We start from the raw sequence: 8,581 nt of genomic DNA, 5'->3' as shown, positions 1-8,581 counted from the left end.
CCACTCACTAACCCTCACACATCTCATGCTTGATCAAAACTAGTTCTCTCTGGACTCTGCCTTCCTGCCTCTCTCCTTCCTCCCTGCCTCTCTCCTTCCTCCCTGCCTCTCTCCTTCTTCCCGACCTCTCTCTTTCCTTCCTTTTTCTTTCTTGAGTGGTTTCCCAACCAGTTGTGCCCCTCCCCTCTCCTCACCAGCTGCTCCCATGAAGGTCCTCCAAAGCTTCCCATTGGCCAAGCCCAGGGGCTCCATGGCTTCCTCATCCCCCATCCAACCTCTCTGCTCACAGCCCCCGGGTGACCCTGTCTACCTGTTGGAAACGGCCTCCTCCCTTGCTTCCCAGAGGGCCTTCTCCTGTTCCCCCGGGACCCCCTTGAGGACCTTCATCAATCTCCTTGGTACCTTCTCCTGCTCCCCTAGGACCCCCTCATGGGCCTTCATCCTCCTTGGCGGGCTTGTCTTTCTGCATCCAGTACCCATGTCTGGCGAGGAACAGGATTCAGCCCCAGGCCTCTTCTCTTTGGCATTCCCTCAGGTTCCTGGACTGTGTCCTCCTTCCCAGCCTGGCATTCTAGGTTAGACATTGGTCTCTGAGCTGTAGCCCAGGCCACTAAAGCCCCCTGGCTAGCAACCATGGCTGGCACTTCTCAGCCCCTACCCTACTTGGGGTGCAAGCAGATGGCAAGGCCCTGTATGTATCTCTGCCTCAGTCCCCAGAGCAGCTGGCTCCGGAAATCCTGTTGGCCCTCCTGCTCAGTTGGCTCATGTCTGGAACCCATCCTGACCTTGTCATGTCTCCCACTGCGTTCTTGCTGGGCCTGCTCAGCCTCTTTGGTGCAGAGGACTCCACCTGCAGACTCACTTGGTTACTTTCCACACGGTGGCTGGAGAATCTTTAAGAAATGGAAGGCAGTTCTCAGACCCACAATGCCCCCCACCACAGTTGCAATAAACTCCAACAAGGACCATGAGGGAGTTTTGGAGTTGATGGAAATGCTTTATATCTTAATTGTGGTGGAAGGTATGCAACGATATATATTTGTTAAAACTGTATATATATTTGTTAAAACTGTATATATATATATTTGTTAAAACTGTCCACTGAGAAGAGTGAATGTCATTCAATGGAGGCGTGAAGTGACTCCGTTTCCCAGGCGTGAAGGTGGCTTCCTGCTCCCTACCCCTTGCTTGCTGCTGCAGCCACACCAGCCTTGTTGCCCATCCTGGAACACACCAGGTCATGGACATTGTGGGCTCATGCAATTCAGCCCATTTACAGGGCCTTGCTTTACAGGATCCCTGTTAATGGGCTGAACAGCATGCACCCACAATTCATGTGTTCAAGTCCTAACCTCCTGTACTCCAGATTGTGACCTTATTTGGAAATAGGGTTGTGTAGGCCAGACGTGATGGCTCTCGCCTGTAATCCCAGCACTTTGAGAGGCCAAAACGAGTGGATCACCTGAGGTCAGGAGTTTAAGACCAGCCTGGCCAACATGGTGAAACCTTGTCTCTACTAAAAATACAAAAATTAACTGGGCATGGTGAGACATGCTCGTAATCCCAGCTACTCTGGAGGCTGAGGCAGGAGAATTGCTTGAACCTGGGAGGCAGAGGTTGCAGTGGGCCGAGATCACATCACTGCACCCCAACCTGGGTGACAGAGCAAGACTAAATCTCAAAAAAGAAAAAAAAGAAAAAAAAAAAAGAAATAGGGTTGTGCAGATGTAATTAGTTAAGATGATGATATGGTTTGGATCTGTGTCCCCACCTGATCTCATGTTGAATTGGAATCCCCAGTGTTGAACGTGAGACCTGGTGGGAGGTGATTGGATCGTGGGGCGTCAGGCGGTTTCTCATGAACGGTTTAGCACCATCCCCCTCGGTGCTGTGCTCGTAAGTTCTCACGAGATCCGGTTGTTTAAAAGTGGGTAGGGCCACCCTACTCCCTTTTGATCCTGCTCTGGCCATATAAGATGAGCCTGCTTCCCCTTCACACCTTCTGCCGTGATTGTAAGTTTCCTGAGGCCTCTGCCGAAGCAGAAGCTGCTGTTTCCTGTATAGCCTGCACAACTGTGAGCCAATTAAACCTTTTCTCTTTATAAATTACTCAGTCTTAGGTATTTCTTTATAGCAATGCAAGAACACCCTAATACAGATGAGGTCACACTGGAGTAGGGTGAGCCCCTAACCCATTATGACTGGTGTCTTTATAAGAAGGAGAGATTTGCACACAGACACACACAGGGAGAACGCCATGTGAAGATGAAAATGGACGTCCTGGTCTACAAGACTGGGAATGCCGAAGGTTGCCAGCCAACCGCCAGAAGCTAAGAGAAGGCCTGCAACAGATTCTCTCTCACAGCCCCCAGAAGGAATCAGCCCTACCAACACCTTGATCTTGGGCTTCTTGCCTCCAGAACAGAGATAATACCTTTCTGATGCTGAAGCCACCAGTTTGAAGCACTTATTCTCATAGCCCTAGCAAGTTAAGACAGTCCCTCTGACAGGCATGCCTCCCTCCCCCAGTCAGCACGTGACTTAACTCCTTGTGTCATTGAGATCTCGGACAGAATGCTACCTTTTCCGAGAGGCCTTCCCTGAATATCCCATCTAAATGGCTTGGCCCCTTCCCTCGCCCATTGCAAGCGCAGGCTCAGGTCACCCTCCGGCGTGTTGCCCTCCTCCTGCATGTTCGCCCTCACACTCATGACCGTCTGAAGACAGAGTATGTAGTCATTTGCACACCTGGTCTTTTGTCTGTCTCCTCTGCTAGTTTAAGAGCTTCGTGTGGTCCAGGGCTTCTGGCATCTTCTGCTGTATCTCCCATGTCTGGCACAGGGGCTCTCAGGTAAGATCTCTATTTGGATGCTTTTAGTCAACCAGCAAATATTTAGTGGGAATCTATGCTAGGGAACAAAACAGCCCCACTCCCTGAGGCAGGGCAGGGAGGGAAGTCAGTGTTTTGTGGAAAGTAGGAGAATGAATGGAGTAGTTGCTGGGGAATGTGGAGGGAAGCATCTAGAGAGATGGGGAAGGACAAAGGCCTGTTTGTACCCAGTGAGCTGGAGCTGCAGTTGAGCGAGGCATCTGCCGCACCTGGCGACTTCTTCCCTCTGATGCTCACATCCCTTGGGTGTCCCCCAGCCCAAGATGTCCTAAACCAAACCTGTCGTTTTCCATGGAGGACTCTCAGTTCATCTCCTGCAAGGGATACTACAAATACCCACCAGGTCTCCCGGGTGGGAACCTGGGCACAAGCATCCCAGTTTTCTCCCTCCTGCACCCCACATCTGATGGGCCAGCTCATACTGTGCAGTTCCAATCCCCCACTTCCAATCCTTCTCCTCCACCGTAATGCTAGCTCCCTGAAGCCCTCAAGGATTTGTGACATCCAGGTGGCTGTGGTGGCCTCTGGGGAGGGAGGGGGACACTACCCCCATACATGTATTAATTTTTCAATTATAATATTGAAGTTCAGGCTGGGCATGGTGGCTCATGTCTGTAATCCCAGTGCTTTGGAGGCTGAGGTGGGAGGTTCACTTGAGCTCAGAAGTTTGGAACCAGCCTGGGCAACATAGCAAGATCCTGTTTCTACAAAAATTTTTAAAAATTAGCATTAGCCTGGCATGGTGGCACACCTTAGTCCCAGCTACTTGGGAGGCTGAGGAGGAAGGATCACTTGAGTTCAGGAGTTCGAGACTACAGTGAGCTATGATTGCAGCAATGCGCTCCAGCCTGGGCAACAGAGTAAGACCTTGTCTCTTAAAAAAAAAAAAATTTAAGTTTACATAAAGAGTATGAGTGTCTGATGGCAGCTTCCCCCTTCTCAGGGGTCATAACCCTTCACAAGACTCATGAAGGCCACTCCCCAAAGCAGCAAGAGTTGGGGGTCCAGGTGCCGTGAAGGTGGCAGGGATGGTGCAGGTGGGAGTAGCCTGCCCAGTCCCTTTCGTTGCACAGTGACACTTTCTAAGGCCCACTTGAGAATTTTACCTGGTTTCACAAGAATGTACCTCTCAAGGCTCAGACAGACCCCAGGACCCATTCAACCTGCCGAATTGTCTTGGGGGTGCCCACTGACCCCTTGAGCCCCCTTGCTCTGGTTCCATGACTGTGATGTGTACTAAACAACAGGGCTCTGAGTGGCTGCCGGGGCATCCGCTACAGATAGGGAAGGTGGCCTAAGGATCCCAAGAGTCCACCGTGGTCAGGGCCCAAATTCCTGGAAGAAGGGAGTGGTGGCTCTGTGCATGCTCCCCCTGAACCACCTGCCCACTATTTCTACAGCCAGAGAGACTGAGGCACAGAGAGGGGTGGCCATCTGCCTGTAGTCATGGGATGAGGCAGGGGTCACTTTGTCCCCCGAAGCCTTTCCCCTGAAAGTGGTCCTTGCCCTGAGCCCATTCCATAACCCCGTGGGCTTCTTCTTAGTCCAGCACCTGCCTCCAGAACTGGGGGCTTTTGAGGAGAGGGAGGGCAAACTTGCCCTGAGAATCCTAGTCCTACTGCGTGCAGCCTTTATTTCCTGACCCCCCAGGAACCCCAGGAGTCAGAAGCCCTCCCTGTCAACAGCCTCTTCTCCCCTACCCCACACCCACCCTCCCCCAAACCCAGCCTCTGCTCACTATGTCGTCTTCGACACCCCAGTTGGTTTCCATCATTTTTTTTTTAAAGATTGAACTGCATTTCGGACATTTGCATTTCATGTCAGAAAATGTGAATTCAGCAACCGCCAGGACGAATGCCAGTTGCCAGGTGCTGAGGGTGAAGGCGAAGGCCGGTGTCTCCAGCTGTGGGGCAGGACAAAGTCCTTGGGATGCCAGCTGCCACCAGGACCCAGGGACAGGTGAGAGGGCCCCAGAAGAATGCCGAGCTCACGTTACTTGGCAGAAAGAAAATGATTCAATTTTGTTCTGTTCACCGAAACACATGTTCTTGTCCAAAGCTAATTTCCTGCTGCCCCCAGCTTGATTGTCTCTGTTTTGTCGCTTACTCTGAACACCGTCCTTCTCTTAAGAACCTTGGGATTCTGAATTGATTTTCTATTTCCAGAATTCCACATTGTGATTTTCATTTTTCTGTCTCTGGAAGGATGTGCCAGTTGCCTTTACAAAGGGAGTCTGAGGGGTTGGAGGAGACAGACAGGTGGGAGACTTCTCTGGCCGGCCTTTTGTGGATTTTGAATTTTCAACCATATAAATGTAGTTTCTGATTTAATGAAAAACATTAAAAATTAAAAAATTGTTTCATTTAAAAATAATACCTTTCGGGACCCTGCTCCCCTGTCTCTCCCCCTTGTCCCTCCCTCCCTCATAGCTAGAGCCTTAACTGCCTTCCATTTTTATGGCTCCTGTCTTCACCCGAGGCTGCTCTGACAAGGACCAAAGCCTCCCCAGGGCCAAGTCACCTCCTCTGCCCTTTCTGGACACAGCCCATGGCCAGCCAGTTCACCTTCTGGAAACTCTCCTCCTTGGGTTCCAGTGTGTCTCCTTCTCATGTCTGTCCTCTGGCCTTCCCTTTTCAATCTCCCCGGGGGGCCCCCTAAATGCTGGCATGGTCTGGGCCTCTGCCTGGACTCTCTCCCACAGTATCACCCATCCCTGATGCTTTGACACCCTCCCGGACCCAGTGACCTCCAGTGTACACTCCACACCAAATCAGGTCCTTCCCTGCTTGGATCCACTCTTACTCCTCCATCCCTGCCGAGCCCCAGATCCCAGATCCACCTGCCTCCTTGACACACCATTTGTTTCCTTCAGGGACCTCATGCCAACACGTCTGGATGGGCTGGCCTCAAGTCTGAACTTTGCCACCTCCTTACTGTGGGCAAGTTTCTCAACCTGTTTGTGTCTCTGTTTCCTTGTGCGTAAATGATGATAGATGAGGTAGTATCTACCTTATGGGATAGTTGTAAGTATAATAAATTAACATTAAGTAACACTCCTAGAACAGTGTCTGGCACATCGTAAATACTAAAATGCATTTGTTGGATAAGAATGTCCCAAATGGAACTCCTGATTTTCCTCTTGCACACCTGATCCTCTTGCAGCTTCCCTTCCTGCTGCCATTAAACCCATTCTGAATGCCAGAAACCCAGGGGTCTTGCTTGACACTGCCCTCCTCTTCCTCCTCCTCCCCCTGTTTCCCCAGGGTGCACCCCATCCCCAACTCTGGCCCATTTTACTTCCTAAATCTCTCTCTGTCTCCACCCTCTCCCTGGCCCATGGTCCCCTGAAATTGCTCTTGTTAAGCTCATCAATGTTCCACTAATTGCCAAATCAAAAGAAATTTTCAGCCTTCATCAGTTTGGATTTTCTGCTACATTGGGTCCTGCTGATCTTGCTCTCCTAGAAACGCTTCACTAGCCCAGTTTCCATGACAACCTGCTCTCCAGCTCTGCTCACGTGGCCACGTGGCACTGACATTTCTTTCTCTCCGTTGCTTTTGTAGGTGCCCCAGGCTCTGCCAGCCCCTGAAATGATGGGGTGGAGGTCCTCAGATTCCAACAGGACTCTCCTTACCTCTCAGTCTCCCCAAGACATGGCCACCCCAACTCTGCATCTCTGGTTGAGACGTTCTCCTGAAAACCAGACTGCTGGACCTGACTTCCTGCTGGCCATGACTCACCGCTGGCCATCTGCCCCAGGTGTCCGCAGGCCCCACAAAGTCAACTTTGAATTGTGGCCATTACCCCTCCCTGACCCATTTGCTTCTCCAAGTCCCAGTGAGATCGTCATAACACAAATATCTGCACGTGGCTCTTGCCTGCTCAAAGCCCTTCCACGGCATCCTATTGCCTACAAGATTAAGTTCAAGATGTTGAGCATCTTTTTGTATGTTAATTTGCCATCTGTTTATCGTCTTTGGGGAAGTGTTTGTTCAAATCTTTTTCTCATTTCTTATTGGGTTTTTTTTTTTTTAAATCATTGAGTTTTGAGACTTCTTTATAAATATTCTGGATACAAATTCTTTATCAAATATATGATTTGCAAATATTTTCTCCCAGTTTGTTGTTGGTCTCTTCATTCTCTCAGCAATTAAAAGAGCATACTTTAAAAAAAATTTGATGGAGTCCAGTTGATCAATTTAGTGCTTCATGAATCATGCTTTTATCATTTTGTTCTTTTATGGTGGTGTAGCTAAGAAATTTTTGCCTTACCCAAGGTTATGAAGGTTGTTCTCTTATATGTTTTATCCTAGAAGTTTTATCATTTTGGTTTTACCCTTTTTATTTTTTACTTTTTTATGCCTGAGTTAGAGTTGGGTTTTTGGTATTGCAAAGAAGGGAGACCCTGCTAATACTGTAATCTATCTGAAAGGTGAAGCTTAAAGACCTTCAATGGCTCCTCGTTGCTCTTGGGATAAAAGTCCTAAACTCCCTAGCATGGCTCAAAGGGCCTGCATGAGCTTCCTGGCTTGATTCCCGACCCTTTTCCTTTCTGGCCCTCATGGTGCCCTGTGCTCTGGATGTGCACACTGGATGACAATTCCTTGAGCTCAATGCCCAGGGCAGTTCTTTCTTGGAGCTTTAGGGCAGGCTGGATCAGACAACCAGGCTGAAGCAAGACTCCAGTCCCCCTCTCCTCCAGATATGAAGTTGTTTTTTATGTGAGACTATACCTAGGACCCCACTTGAGCATCTTCCATTTAGTTGTCTTTCTCCCATCAAAGATGACCTGTCCTGAGCCCTGTGCCCTTAGGTTCAGGGTCCCAGCGCACTTCCTCCCAGTGTTTTTTCGGATGTTCTTTTCTGGTTTCCACAGCTGAGATTATATCCTGCATACAGTTTGCACCCTGGCTTCTCAGTTGCTGCTTCACTGTTTATATTATAAGAATTTTTGAGTTTTTTTATAAAAATACAATGAGTGGATGAATAATAGTCCATTTGAGTGGATATAAAACAATTTGCTTAACATTTCCCTGATAGTTGGTTTTGGGGGTTGCTTCCATTTTTTATTAGAAACAAGGGCATACTACATCTCTTTGTACATAAATCTTTGTCGATTTGAGATTATTTCCTTCTGATGGAGCACCATAAGTGTAATTACTGGGTCAAAGGCTGTAGTAATTTACATTCCCATCAGCAGTATTGTCTGTTTCATCACACCCTAGCCAGCATGGGGTATTCTCATTAAAATTTTTTCTTCACTCTGTGATGGGCAAAAAGTGTTATCTCACTGTTGTTTTAATTTACTTTTTAAAAAATAATTAGATATTGGAAAATGGGTTCAACCTATGAGCCATAAAAAATTAATCTTCTGTTAATTGAGTGTTCTATCCCTTCACATTTACCCAGCAGTGATTTGAATTTTTAAAACTCAATTTGTATGGATTCTTAAACTCCAAGGATATTAACCCTCTGCGTGACATCCTTGGAAGTTGTTTTCAATTTCCACACAGTGTAACCTAAAATTTTTAATCTATTTTCTTCTTATTTTCTTTGTGATTGCTTCCCTTGCTTTTAAGCTTAGAAGGCTCACCGAGAGTTTGGGGTGAATATTCACTTCTACTTTATTCAAGTGTGATTTTTAATTTAAATCTTTAATCCATCTGAACTTGATGCTGATGTATGACATGA

At 48.2% G+C, this 8,581-nt stretch overlaps 1 long non-coding RNA gene across 1 annotated transcript; it reads left to right on the top strand.

Annotated features, from left to right (window-relative positions):
• Positions 1 to 2,360: 2,360 nt before the first annotated feature.
• Positions 2,361 to 6,947, top strand: LOC140710273 (uncharacterized). Its single transcript, XR_012091246.1, has 3 exons — positions 2,361 to 2,851; positions 4,678 to 4,849; positions 6,454 to 6,947. It is a non-coding gene; the product is annotated as an uncharacterized lncRNA (long non-coding RNA).
• The last annotated feature ends 1,634 nt before the right edge of the window (positions 6,948 to 8,581 follow it).

Source organism: Chlorocebus sabaeus, chromosome 2, assembly GCF_047675955.1.
Source record: "Chlorocebus sabaeus isolate Y175 chromosome 2, mChlSab1.0.hap1, whole genome shotgun sequence".
NCBI classification, from domain to species: Eukaryota; Metazoa; Chordata; class Mammalia; order Primates; family Cercopithecidae; genus Chlorocebus; species Chlorocebus sabaeus.
The sequence above is the reverse complement of the archived record's forward strand: the minus strand, read 5'-3'. Positions and strand labels throughout refer to the sequence as shown.